We start from the raw sequence: 14,806 nt of genomic DNA, 5'->3' as shown, positions 1-14,806 counted from the left end.
TGTTTTTTGCTAAGAGCAAACTCTATACAAACCCTAGTTTGTTATTTGTTTCTAAACCCTTGTTTTCAGCCCCCTCTATCTCATGGTTTCATATGATACAGGGTCTATATTTATAGTAAAAGCAATCCCTCCAAAATTGGAACAAATCTCACGCTGAAAAATAGGTTTTATTTGTATGCATCAGCGTAAAATGGTACTACGATTTTCTAGATCGTACTACTATTTTTCCAGAATCAGAAGTCCAAAACTGGTCCAAAAGTCAAACTACGATTTTCCAAATCGTGCTATGATTTTAACAGATTTCAAACTTCAATTTTGAGTCACTTTCACAACAATCATAATAATGAAAACAACAAAACCAATTTAAGATCACATGAAAAAATATGTACGGGGTGAGAGGATACGAAGTGTGCAGGTGTTGAATATAATGAAGTAATTCGAGTTATACAAAGAATGAAAGCTTATGAGACAACAAAAGATTACTGAAAAAAACATTCTCGTAGCAATACTAAAAGATATGAAGGTTAGATAATTTTCTTGGGGAATACCAAAAATCCACGTAAGATCACTCTAGCAGAAGTGTTATATGCAATTTATTCCCTAGACCTAGAGCAAGAGGGGTCTATGGATGGTGCATTTCAAGTCAAATTGCAGATTAATAACAGCAAACAATGTGGTTTTGAAAATAGTAAGATCAACAAACGACCAAAGCAATAATACTAAGGTTTTCCCATCATGTCCTCATTGCAAAAAAATAACACAAAAAAGATGGTGGAGGCCAAACGCATAGCGTGGTCAATTACGACACATGGAAAATATATGCAAGTCTTGTTGACAGAAGTAGAAGTTATGGTTGTCAGGGACTAACCACAATTGCCTGCTGTAACATGTTTTGCTGCCAATAGCTCCACCGATAGGTGGCTTATAGTCATAGATAGTGGTTGTATAAACGATATGATTTATGACAGAGCTTCAGAAAACCACTCTTTCTAAAGTTATAATTTGTAACCGAACATATATTGTTGTCTAAGGAAATGGAACAGTGGTAATTGAAGGAAAAACATGTTTGAAATTAGTTTCATATGTTCCTGAAATTAATCAAAATCTCGAGTGTACCTCACCTGTTGAAAATTGGCTATAAGGAATGGAGAGTAAGCAAAAGCTACAATTTATTCAGTCAAATGTTGGATGACCTATGGACACACCACATCTGAATGGAAGTTAGTACTATATTATCTTGGTTTGAAACTCGAAGCAATGTGAAAAGTGTAAGTCCTCAGATTCGACAATGATGCTGAATATACCTTTGGAAAATTGAATATGTTTTGTGAAGAAAAACACATTTTGAAGCATTGTACGGTTGCTTGTGTTTCTCTAACATTCCTCGGGTAAAGAAATACAAACTAGACAACAATTTAGAGCCTAAAAATTTATGTGGGCTATAGTTTTAAACTTAGAGCATTGAATTGCCGGTTAGTGATGTCTTATGTTAGATATGTTTTAAACTTAGTGTATTATTTGATAATGCCTAATTTATCTGCTATGTATTGTTATCATGAATATGTTAGATATGTTTTAAACTTAGTGTATTACTTTAACTGTTTGCACAAACATTTTTAGTTGCCATTCTTGCTGGAATTGTAGCTTGTTCAATATTAAGTTCTTTAGACATTGTTTTTATTTTCTTTTGTATAGAAAGTAACTTGTCTTTTGTCAACTGGGAAAGTAACTTGTCTTTATATTGTTGCAAGCAAAGCAGTGTGAGGAGCTATCAGTGAAAGTGCAATGTATCTCTCTTTAACTATCTTTTTTTCTCTCTCTTAACTATCAAAGCTTTTCAACAAACAACATGAAAGTGACATTATCCACAATAGGGTTTCCCTCAAAAAAAAAAAAAAACCAACAACCCAGAAAAAAAAAATTTCGAAAAAATAAAATAAAAATTGACATTACCTCAACTCATTCATCGATTTGAAGCTTTTGATGCGGAAACGAAGTTTTGCTCTTAATGCTAATTGAATTCTCGAAACCTTCCATTACTAACAACAAGAAAGTGTTGTGAATACGAAGAAAAGTTTTGTTGACATTTGGTCCACGTGTCAGGGTTGGATTGGCCTTTTGATCGGTCCAGAATATTTTTTTTTATGGATTCTTGCCTTTTTGATAGTTGTACTTTTTGTTGAACCCTCTGATGTTCTTAACATTATGAACCTTACAGAGGTTGTTGTTTATTTCATTCTAGTCTATATGAAGCATATGGATGAGAGACCATTTGTTTTTGACAAATATGATGATTCGTCCTTTGAATTTCAAGCGAATATTTCTTTGCATTTAGTTCAGCAGCCTTTATGGGTTCATGTTCATTATCATCATGAACTTCATTCATGAAGAAATCCTTTATTATTTCTAGAAATATTACGGGTTCATGTTCATGATCATTATGAACTTCATTCATATGAACAAAGCCAAATTAGCTTCTTCTTCGGTTTCTTTTTTCTTAGATTCTAATTCTTTGTCAAGATCATCCCTTGTTGCCATAAGACTTTTCTTGATCTTGTTTCTGAAGTTGCTAGATTTGAGACATGTTTTCTTTGACTTCTCGTTTGACTTGTCCTTTTTGTAAGTCTAGACAAAAGCAATGAAGTGACCAAGTTTTTTGCAGTTGAAACAACCTTTCCGATCTTCTTTCCTTGAGCTTGAACCACCACTTCTGTTTGAGAACCTCTTATTTCTTTTGGCCTGGTACTGAATTCTCTTGGTAATCAAAGTCATATCTTCATCTTCTGGATCTTCTTCAGAACCCCCACTAGGAAACTCTTCATCAGACTCATCCGCTTTGAGAGCCTTTGAAGACTTAACCTTTGACTTCAGTGCAATAGACTTGGATAACCTTTGACTTCAGTGCAATAGACTTGGATTTCTTAGCAGGTTCATCCTTGTTGAGTCTTAACTCAAGAAATGTGAGGGAATTTATAATATCTTCAATACTAAAAGTATTCAAATCTCTTGCTTTCTCTATGGCAGAAACCTTAGGTGTCCACTTAGCAGGAAAGTTCCTTAGAATCTTATTTACATGATCAGCAATTGAGCATCTTTTCTTTAGAATCTGAAGTCTAGATAACATAGTATGAAACCTTGAGAACATAATCTCAACGTTTTCATCCTTTTTCATCTTGAACATCTCATACTGTTGAACAAGAAGATTAACTTTGGCTTCCCTAACCTTGTTGTTACCTTCATAGTTTGAGCACAAAGATTTGAAGATAGTTTTTGCAGTTGACTTGTCACTTAACTTAAAGTATTCACTGTGAGGTAAAACAACAACAATAATGCCTCTAACTTTGTGATGCATTTTGTAGATCTTTTTCTAAGCTATAGTGTGTTTCTTTCTGTCAACAGCTAAACCTTCTTCATCTACTGGAATGTCAATACAATCTTCAATGATGTCCCAAGGTTCATCATCAACACCAATGATATGACTGTATATCTTACTTTTCCACCAAAAAAACGTCTCAGGATTTCCATTAAACATTGGAGGTTTATAAGAATTAGACTGCTTGTCATCAGTATCATAGTCGTATGAAACATTTCTGGAATCTCTATCACCTGTTCCGTCACCACCAGTAGACATGTTTTTCTTAGGATCTTTTCTGTTACACTGTTAAGTGTTAGGAATAGAACAACAGAACCAGACGGTCTGATGCCAATTGAAGGTGAGAAAACACGAGGGGGGGGGGGGGGGGGGGTGGGGGTTGAATTGTGTTTGTTTTTTTCTTTGTATTTTTAACTAATTTCAAAGTTCGACTTCTGATAGAGTTCAGAATTTGAAGCAATGCAGCGGGTATAATAAAGATATATATATATATATATATATATATATATATATAGATAGATAGAGAGAGAGAGAGAGACACAACAATTTATCCTGATACTTTCCAGAATCCGGAAGTAGTTAAGTCCGCTTGTTACTTACAAGAGATTTTTCACTATAATCACACAAGATTATAGTTGCTCAAGCACACAAGCAGGAGACTTCCAATGCTCAAACACATAAGCAAGAAACTTCTAACAAACAAAGATTACAAAGATAATTATTTGGTTGAACACTTGATGTACAATCAGAGGTGATCACAAAATACAATACAATTCAGACTCTATAATTAAGAATTTCTAAGATATGAAAGATAATAAGAAATTCTTAGTGTTTGATGCATATATATTTTGACATAGTAATGGCACTTGAAAAATATTGCTGAGTCATGTTTATTCTTCATGTCTTCAATCTTTTATATAAAGTCATCAATAGAGTTGTTTTAGAAATATGATCAATCAACATTGATTTGTTGCTTGATTTGGTTAATATCCTATGAATGAATGATTTTGAATTCTTTCCTTGATAAGGAATTAACCGTTCTTTTTCAAAGGAGACACAACTGGAAGCTTCAGTGCACATAGGAATGTTGGAGGTAATGATCATACAATTTGTCCTTCATTGTCCTTCGATGAAAATGACATCCATTGACTCTCTGACACTTCAGAACTACCAATGCTTGATCTTCAGAACTATCATAGCTTGACATCCATTGATTCTACTCCTTTGTTCTTCAGCTATCCAGAGTCTGAGGTCTAGCTACTGGGTGATCATCAGAGTCTGACTGCACCAACTTATGGGTAGTCATCAGAGTCTTACTACTTCAGATTCTAACTTGAACTTAGCTTCTCTTGCAAATTCTTTGTTCTACATTTGTTCTTTCAGAACCAATAATTGACTAAGACATTGTATAATTTTTGTGTATGGTCCTGCACACTTGAACAAATATTAGCATATTCAATTGATCTTTTAATACCTTGTTATCATCAAAACTCAAGAGGCATTATTTAAATTTATTTTGTTCCAACAGACTCCCCCTAAACACATGCATGAGTATAATTCTTATCATTCTCCCATAATATCTCTCTCTCCTTATCCTTGGTTTCTATCTTATCTATATATATATATATATATATATATATATATATATATATATATATATATATATATATATACAAAAAGGGATATATATATATATATATATATATATATATATATATATATATATCCCTTTTGTCATCTATCAAAAAATATTTGGGATGATATGAAAAAAAAGTGACCTAATTTTGAAAAGCAAGAACAATAAGATATTCTTGAAGAAAAAAAAAAGAACAATAAGATATATCGTATAATTTTATGTAATTCATAAGTGTATTAACATATCAAACTCATTAGGTTTGAATTTAACACTTAAATCATATATCATAAGCCATGATCAATTATCATTTGAAACAGTTTTGTAAGCATGACATGACATGAAAAATGAGAACACATGCAATCATTTCAACACATTCATAGCTCGAAGTGTTTTAGTCTTCAATTTTGATATAAATCGTAAGACAAAGAGTATACTCAAGTGTAGATCGCAAAATTAAAAGTTTTTTTTTATTAAAAAAGAACATTCTCTGTTTAAAATATTCCCATGTTAAAAATCTTGCTAGATTTTTTCAAAAGATAAATGTCCATTTGGATTGACTTATTTTTTAGCTTATGCAAAACAACTTATACAAATAAATAAATTTTTATGTAGCTTAAGCTTGTCAAGGTAGGTTATAAATAATAACCTATGAAGATACAATTTTTGTTAGTAAGAACTTATGAATTAAAATATAAGTTTATTTATTTGAACAAACTATTTTTCATAAGCTCCAAAATAAACCAATCTTGTTTTTGGTTTGGTAGTGGCCGGGGTTTGAACCCCGAACCTTGCATATTTTATGCATTGTCTCAACCAACTGAGCTAAGCTCACGAGGACAAAAAAAAAATATAAAAAAATAAACCAATCTAAAAGAACTCAAATTTTTTTAAAGCATCATATGCAAGAGAATTTTTTTAAGAATTTTGCTCTCCACCCAGCACGCTTTGCTCGCACCCTGCATGCCTACCAAAAATGCCCTTGCACAAGTTAACTTGCGCAAGTGTTAATTTCTGCGCAAGTTAACTAACACTACGTGAGTTAACATGCGGAGCGTTAGTTAACTCACGTGGCGTGCTGTCTTAAGCATGCAGACCACCTCATTTCCTCATTTCTCATCTAAAATCTCAAAAACCTCTCTCAAATCACCCAACTCCAAAATTTCTTCAAGTTCAAATCAAACAACACTCCAATAACAAGTAAGTTCTCATGATCAAACACCATTAACCTTTTATGTTTGCATGTTAGATTTTTTCTCTTAAATTAGAAATTTTTTAGATTTAGAGTTTGTTTAAATTTTGGTGTTTTTGGAAGGAAATCATACAATGTTAGGATGTAAATGACTTGTGTTGCTTAAATGTTTAGATGTTTGCATGTTTATGTTGATTTTTTTAGAATTTTTTTTTAGAATTAGGGTTTGTTTAAATTTTTTTTTTTTGCAAGATATGCTACAATGTTACATGCAAATGAGTAATATTGCTTAATTATTTAGATTTTTGCATGTTTATGTTGTAGTTATCATTTTTAGGGTTTATGTATAATATGCACACCAAGTGTTTGATTAAATGTTTGAATGAGTTTTTCATTGATTATTTTTAATTTCTATGTTCGTAGATTTGAAACAATGGCCGGGTGGATCGACGTTCATGCAACATTCAACGGCAGAGAACCTCAGAGGTTGAAGGTTCGGTGCCTTGATGTAACGCTAAGAGATCTCAAGGATCAACTGAATGAATTCAACCAAGGAGTCAACCCAAGAGACACAAGGAGGGTGCAAAATGTTCGATATAAATGTCCAAAGCTTGACGAGGGGAGCGTATCATTCACTTGGGTGGAGTTAAAGAACGACGAAAACGTGACGAGTTTGTTTTGGGAGCACACCAAGTTCCAGGGAATCGATATGCGGGTGACGTTGCTGAGATCAACTGAAGATATCATCAACAACTTGATTCTGCCAGGAGATCGTCATTAGTTAGGGTAAGGTGCATTCAAACTACAACATTTTTCTCACCTCTGAAATGGGGTAATTCGAACTTGCCAAACGGCGAGGACTCATGCATTTCGCTCAGCCTTCATGTTTTTCCTTTGAAAAGATTAAATTTTTGTTTGGCTGGTTTAGATGAAGGTATTAAGTGTCAAGGAATGGACCTCATTTCAAAGGAAAGCATGAATGCTGAGCGAAATGCTTGAGTCCTGTTGTTTGGCAAGTTTGAATTTACCCCATTTCAGAGGTAAGACAATTGTTGTAGTTGGAATGCACATTCCAACTACAACAATTGTCTTCCTCTGGATGGGGTAATTCAAACTAGTTAAATGGCAGGACACCGACATTCGACCGAGAGTGTTTTTATTCCATTCTAAATGTTAATTTCTGGTTGGCTTCGTTTAAATGATGGTATTGAAGTGTCAAGGTCTGGACCTCATTCCGTTGGCTCTTAGATACTATCATTTAAAACCAAGACCAACCAGAATTTAACATTTGGAATGGAATAAAAACACTTCTGGACGAATGCCGGAGTCCTGCTTTTTAGCTAGTTTGAATTGACCCCATTCAGAGGTAAGATAATTGTTGTAGTTGGAAGGTACATTTCCGAATGTAATGTAATGATAGTTGACGTACATGTCTTTTACGTAATGTAATGTAATGATACCACAATGTAATGTAACGTAGATGAAATTATATCTAAATAAAATTGTCTAAGAATTAATGTTGTGTACTTATCGAATTTATTTATTCAATACGCCATTTTTATTTGAATTAATGTTGTGTACTTATTATAATTTACTTATTTGATACACAATATTTATTCGAATTCACGCTATCGCAATATTTATTTGAATTCACGCTATCGCAATATTTATTTGAATTCACGCTGTCGCAATATTTATTTGAATTCACGCTGTCGCAATATTTATTTGAATTCACGCACTCGCAATATTTATTCGAATTCACGCACTCGCAATATTTATTCGAATTTTATTCAAATTTATTTTATTGACTTTATTCTTCTAATTTATTTTTTTTACTTTATTAGGAAAAATATATTGCGTTAATTAAGTCATACTGCGTGACTTAACTAACGCACCATATAAGCTGTGCGTGACTTAAGTCACGCACGTTATAAGCTCTGCGCAAGTTAACTTGCGTAAGTTGGCCGGTTCTAAAAACTGAAGCACAAACGTTTCTTGGACGGTAGTCAATGGTCTTCAATGGTTTTTGCACGTTTTCCTTCACATTTGACCACGTTTTTTGACTCATTAATTGCTATATACCTAATACCCCCTATAAAAACCCTCACATACTTCCTCTTTTCCTCACATTTTCTCATCTCACTCTCCCCCCCTCTTTCTCTTCTTCTTGTTCTGCTTCTTTGTTTCTTATTAGTTTCTAGGGTGGTTATACCGCTTTAGGTATATACCAGTGGCTTTTGGGGGAAGTAGTGGTCGGTCCGGTCGGGAAAAGGGCATCTTGATGTCGTTTTCACCAGGACTAATCACTATTTCCCCCAGGAGCTATTTGGCATATACCGAAGAGGGTATCAAATAAGTTTTTACCTCAAGAGGGCAGAAAAAAAAGAAGAAGTAAAAATCAGTCTTAATTGTGCGACTTAACTCGCGTATTGCGTGACTTAAGTCACGCATAAATACAACGTGCGTTAGTTAAGTCACGCTGTGTGACTTAACTTGCGCAAGGGCATTTTTGGTACGCTTGCAGGGTGCGAGCAAAACGTGCTGGGTGGAGAGCAAAATTCATTTAACTTTGTCTTGTTTTGTTCTTATGTCTTTTGGGCCGTTATTAGAGCACATGTAAAGGAAGTCAATATAAATGTTTTGTCTTAGAATTGTGAAATTAATTATTATTTAAACATTCAATGGTTGTTAACATGTGTTATGAAACACACCGTTTCATTATATAAGGAAAGAAAAGAAATAAATAAGTAATAATAATAATAATAATAATAATATATATATATATATATATATATATATATATATATATATATATATATATATATATATATATATATATATATATATATATATATATGGTAACACAACACACACGTGGGAAAAAAAAAAGAAATAGTTAAATAATAATGATATAACAAAACACACACATGCTTTCCCATTCCTTTCTCTCTTTCTCCCGAACCTTCCTCATTTTTTTGAAAGAATTTTAAGGTTAGGGTTTGTGCTTTGGTGAAGAAGAGGAGTACCCACTCTTATTAATTGCTCATTGAGGTATATTTATCAACATACATTTCAATTAATACATAGTTAGACATGATTATTGAGTTAGAAATTAATTTTAGAGGGTTGATTATATATAACTCAACATATGAAAGTGATACATACTTTAATTTGATTTGAATGGTTCTATATAATTTCAGCAAGGTACCTTGTAGGCATATGTTATCAATAATGCTATAATATACATAGTCAACTTGCATTTCATGGTCATTTAGTGCTACTACAGTTTTGGAATGAGTTCTAATTTATGAGAAAATATTTTTGGTGCTCAGATACGATACCGGACGCTTCACACGCTTCTCCTGGGGTGATTGGAGAGCACACTTAGTGGATTCGTCATAACTGTGAGTTGATGACGATCATTACCACTTATTTTCAATATTGTTATTATTGATATTTTTATGGTTTTATATGTCAAAGTATTTAAAAAAAATGGGGAACACACCTTTCGAATATTTTTCTTGTCTAGATACATGTTTAAAGTCGGTGATATTATTGTGGTCGCTATTTAGATTTTATTTATGACTTAGAAGCAAAGAATTACAAATTGGGATTTAATTGTATGCTTGGCCAAGTTTGATATTTCACGAATTGTGGTTTTAAAGCTATATGTTTTGAGAAAAACGATTATTATTGCGACGATCTAGGTGCACCTAGTATGTGAATTCAATTAGGTAAAGTTACCCCATTAGATGGAGCCGCCCCTATGGAATGGCCACCATTAGGAGGAGAGGGCTATCAATGAGAGGTAAACTCCCTAATTGAAAATGTTTTACACTTTGTTTTGAGTCGAGAGAAAAGAGCTATCCGTTAGATGGAGCCGCCCCTATGGAAAGGCCACCATTAGGAGGAGAGGGCTATCAACGAGATGGAGCTAGTTCTCGATTCACCCATTTTGTTTGTTTTCACTAAATGGAGTATTCTATGTTTTCTTTAAAGGCTTTTATCAAGATTTTCGGCAATATACTTTAGAGGCTTTTATTATGATTTTCGGCAATATATTTTAAAGGCTTGTAATGTTATCATCATGTCTTTACGATGTTGGACTTTTCGTTGAAGTATACCTATTTGATTGTAAATGTATATACAAAGTGTGGATTTTCATGCGTATAAAGGGTTGCGGATTGTTAGAATTTTAAACGGTTATTATTTTTATAAATTGACATTAAATTTTGAGAAAAGAAAATAATCGTGCCCTTGTGTGTTTCCCTTCTAGTCGGTGGTAGTTGTTGTCTCCTCACTAAGTCCTTGTGGCTTACTCTTTCTTTTCTATTTTTTTTCAGATTCCCGAGCAGCTGAGTAGGAAGCTGCAAGTAGATCCGAAGTCCATCATTTCCACTTTTTGGTAGGCCTCCTTGCTGGATGGCTCTTTTGTTTATGTAAATATTCAGTCATTGTATCTGCTGCTACATGGAGTTTAAAATGTCTTATTTTGAGTTGTACACTTATGTAAAAAAAATTGTTTTTGAGCTTCTGGATGATGGAACAGGTTTATGGACAGGATTCATATCTTGGAACATTAAAGATACAGGGGATACTCTGTCCAAATTTCTGTAAATATTGTTTTGATAAAAAATGGTTATCTGTAAATTATTTATGTCAATGTCGAGTTTGGTCGTTAGGCTTGCTGGACTAAAATGTATAAGTCTGTGCGCCGGTCACGATTTTTGGTCTTGGGTCGTGACAAAGTTGTTATCAGAGCTCCGGTTTTAGGTCCAAGTAGCTGCAGACATAGAGTGATAATAGATTTTTGCTAGTAAATTGTGAACCGCGGCACCATTTACTCGCAAAAAGCTATTATAACTCTATGATAGTCTCATTTGTTGTCTGAATTTGTGTCTTTGATCCATGTGATCCTTGAGTGGTGTCATTTTCCTCGTTGTTTGCTTCTCTTTCTAATGAATGTTATCTTATTAGGTGAGGATGCCACCCCGGACTAGGAACGGCACTAGAAGGGAAGTTGTTGATGAGTCAAACGCACCTCCTCAAGGCACTCGTCAAAGGGGTCGAGGTCGTGGTCGAGGTGGATGTGGGGTTAACGTTAGAGGACGTGGAGTTAATGCAGATAGGCATGCCTCTGTTGAAGGATTATTCAATGTTGAGGTTCCTAGAAGAAGTCGTGGAAATCAACCTGTGGAAAATGTAAATTTACAAGGTCTACAACAGGTTGTGCAACAACTTGTTGGAATGGTTGCTGGGCATCAACAAAGAAACCAAATACATGAAAATGTTGACGCTCAGCAAGAAGTTAGACAAGTTAATCAGGTGATGGAAGCTCCAACAAGTGGGATTCAGGTTACTTTAACATAATTTTTGAAACTTAAACCACCCACTTTTTCCGGGTCTAATGTGAACAAAGACCCACAACGATTCATCGATGGATTAGAAAGGTTATGGAGAGCATTGGGATGTTCAGATGTAAGGGCAGTGGAATTGACCTCTTATCAGTTGGAAGGTGTGGCACATGACTGGTTTGAAACAGTGACACATGGAAGACAAATGGGATCACCTCGCATGGCATGGAAAGAATTCTCGGAATTATTCATGGCTCGTTTTCTTCCTGAAAGTGTTAGAGATCAATTAGCTCATGAGTTTGAGATATTCGAGCAAACAGAAGGAATGTCGGTTTCAGAGTATAGTGCCCGTTTTACACAGCTTTCTAGGCATGCTCCTTATCATATCACAGAAGAGATGCGTATCAAGAAGCTCATCAGAGGGTTAAGGGAATACATATTCAGATCAGTGGTCGGTTCTAATTGTAAGACTTTTGCGGATGTTTTGAGTCTAGCACTTCAGGTTGAACAACGACAGAAGGATAAAGGAAGTAGTAGACAAGATTCTCGCAAGAAACAACGAGTGGAAGGATCTCACAGTAATTATTCTAATCGTTGGGGTGGATCTATGTTTGGTTATCAGGGGCAACAAAAATCAGTATCACATAAGGGTGGTTTTAGTGCACAATCATCTGGTATAGTGCAAAGTCATAGGTCGGGTCACCGGGGGTCAACGGGATCTACTTTTCCTTATAGGCATTCTAGTGGTACGACTAGAGCTTGTTCTGTTTGTGGTAGATTTCATTCTGGAACTTGTTTTAATGATGACAGAGAGTGCTTTCAATGTGGTCAAAAAGGTCACATTAAGAAGAATTGTCCTGTACCTACAACACAACCATCATCTAGTCATGCATCAGCACCTGCAGCATTAGCATCTTCTCATACCCCTGCTACACCTGTCAGACAAGGGGGAAATTCTTTTGTTTGAGGTTCAGGATCATCTCAACATGGAGGTAGAGGACCTGGAGGTAGAGCTCAGTCAAAAGTAGGAAGAGGTCATGCTCGAGTTTTTGCTTTGACCCGTCAAGATGCTCAGGCATCTAATGCAGTGGTTACAGGTACACTTTCTGTTTGTTCCCAAGATGCCTATGTTTTGTTTGACCCTGGAGCTACATATTCTTTTGTATAACCATGCTTTGCTTCTCGACTTGGTAAAAGTTCATCTTTTCTAGATGAGATCTTAGTTGTGACTACACCTGTTGGTAATAATGTGATAACAAAGTCTGTGTATTGTTCTTGTGATGTATCTATTGAGGGTAAAGTGTTACCCGCAGATCTAATAGTCCTTAATATGGTAGATTTTGATGTGATTCTGGGTATGGATTGGTTGTCTTTACATCATGCCACTGTAGACTGTCATAATAAAGTAGTGAAATTTGAACCACCTGGGGAAGCAACCTTCTCATTTCAAGGAGAACGCAATTGGGTACCAATCAATTTAATCTCATCATTGAGAGCTAACAAACTGCTAAGAAGGGGTTGTCAAGGGTACTTAGCATTGATTAGGAATATCCAAGTGGGTGAAGAAAAATTAGAAAATGTTCCCACAGTGTGTGAGTTTGCAGATGTGTTTCCAGAAGAGCTTCCGGGATTACCACCTGATAGGGAAATTGAGTTCTCTATAGACTTAATTCCTGGCACTCAGCCCATATCTATACCTCCTTACCGAATGGCCCCAGCAGAACTAAAGGAGTTAAGGGAGCAACTGCAAGATCTTCTTGACAAGGGTTTTATTCGTGCTAGTACTTCTCCATGGGGTGCACCAGTATTATTTGTAAAGAAGAAAGATGGATCCATGCGATTATGTGTAGATTATAGACAATTGAACAAGGTGACTATAAAGAATAAATATCCTTTACCCCGAATTGATGAGTTGTTTGATCAACTTCAAGGAGCCCAGTGTTTTTCTAAGATTGACTTACGATCTGGGTATCACCAATTGAAGATCAAGAATGAGGATATATCTAAGACAACTTTTCGCACACGTTATGGACATTATGAATTTCTTGTTATGTCTTTTGGGCTTACAAATGCTCCAGCTGCTTTTATGGATTTGATGAATCGTGTTTTTAGACCATTCATGGATCGATTTGTGATTGTTTTTATTGATGACATCCTTATTTATTCCAAGATTAAAGAGGAGCACGAGCAACATCTGAGGTTGGTTTTACAAACTTTAAGGGAGAAACAGTTGTACGCCAAATTTTCTAAATGTGAATTTTGGCTGGAGAGTGTGGCATTTTTAGGACATATTGTATCAAAGAATGGAATAAGTGTTGACCCAAGCAAGGTTGAGGTAGTACAGAATTGGCCTAGACCCACTTCAGTGAAGGAGATTTGAAGTTTTCTTGGTTTAGCTGGTTATTATCGTCGTTGTGTGAAGGATTTTTCCAAACTTGCTTTTCCATTAACTAGATTGACCCAAAAGGAAGTTGAGTTTAAATGGACCGATGCATGTGAAGAAAGCTTTCAAAAGTTAAAGGAATGTTTGATTTCAGCACCTATTTTGGCATTACCAACGAGTGGTGGAGGTTATGTTGTTTACTGTGATGCTTCTCGAGTTGGTCTTAGTTGTGTTCTTATGCAGCATGGTAAAGTTATCGCCTATGCATCTAGACAACTTAAAAGGCATGAGCAGAACTATCCTACACATGATTTAGAGATGGCAGCAGTGATTTTCGCTCTTAAAATTTGGAGGCATTACTTATATAGAGAGACTTGTGAGATTTACACCGATCACAAGAGTCTTAAGTATATTTTTGAGCAGCAAGATTTGAATTTAAGACAGAGAAGATGGGTGGATCTCTTGAAAGATTATGACTGCACGATCTTATATCACCCTGGTAAAGCTAATGTTGTTGCAGATGCTTTAAGTAGGAAATCCATGGGTAGTCTTGCTCATTTGACAACAATTAAGAGGCCTATAGTTAAAGAATTTCAAGAAATTGTTGAAAGTGGAGTTCAATTTGAGATTGGTCATTCAAGGACATTGTTAGCCCACATGAAAATCTGTTCTACCTTAATTGATGACATCAAACAGGCTCAAAGTCAAGATTCAGATTTGATGAAGACGATGGAAATGTGCGAAATGGTAAAGCTTCAAACTTCTCAGTTGACTCTGATGGTGTTTTGCGGTTGAAGTCTCGAATGTGTGTACCAAATGTTGGTGATTTAAGGAGGAAAATCTTGGAGGAGGCTCATCATTCTTCTTATAC

General features: G+C 35.0%; 1 pseudogene across 1 annotated transcript; it reads left to right on the top strand.

Annotated features, from left to right (window-relative positions):
- Positions 1 to 9,172: 9,172 nt before the first annotated feature.
- On the top strand, positions 9,173 to 12,823 carry LOC146927253 (uncharacterized; annotated as a pseudogene). Its single transcript, XR_015005620.1, has 4 exons — positions 9,173 to 9,249; positions 9,531 to 9,602; positions 10,542 to 10,603; positions 11,176 to 12,823. The product of XR_015005620.1 is annotated as an uncharacterized LOC146927253 (transcript).
- The last annotated feature ends 1,983 nt before the right edge of the window (positions 12,824 to 14,806 follow it).

This window comes from Medicago sativa, chromosome 4 (assembly GCF_051527215.1).
Source record: "Medicago sativa cultivar Bolivia chromosome 4, Bolivia_mono, whole genome shotgun sequence".
Taxonomy (NCBI): domain Eukaryota; kingdom Viridiplantae; phylum Streptophyta; class Magnoliopsida; order Fabales; family Fabaceae; genus Medicago; species Medicago sativa.
The sequence above is the reverse complement of the archived record's forward strand: the minus strand, read 5'-3'. Positions and strand labels throughout refer to the sequence as shown.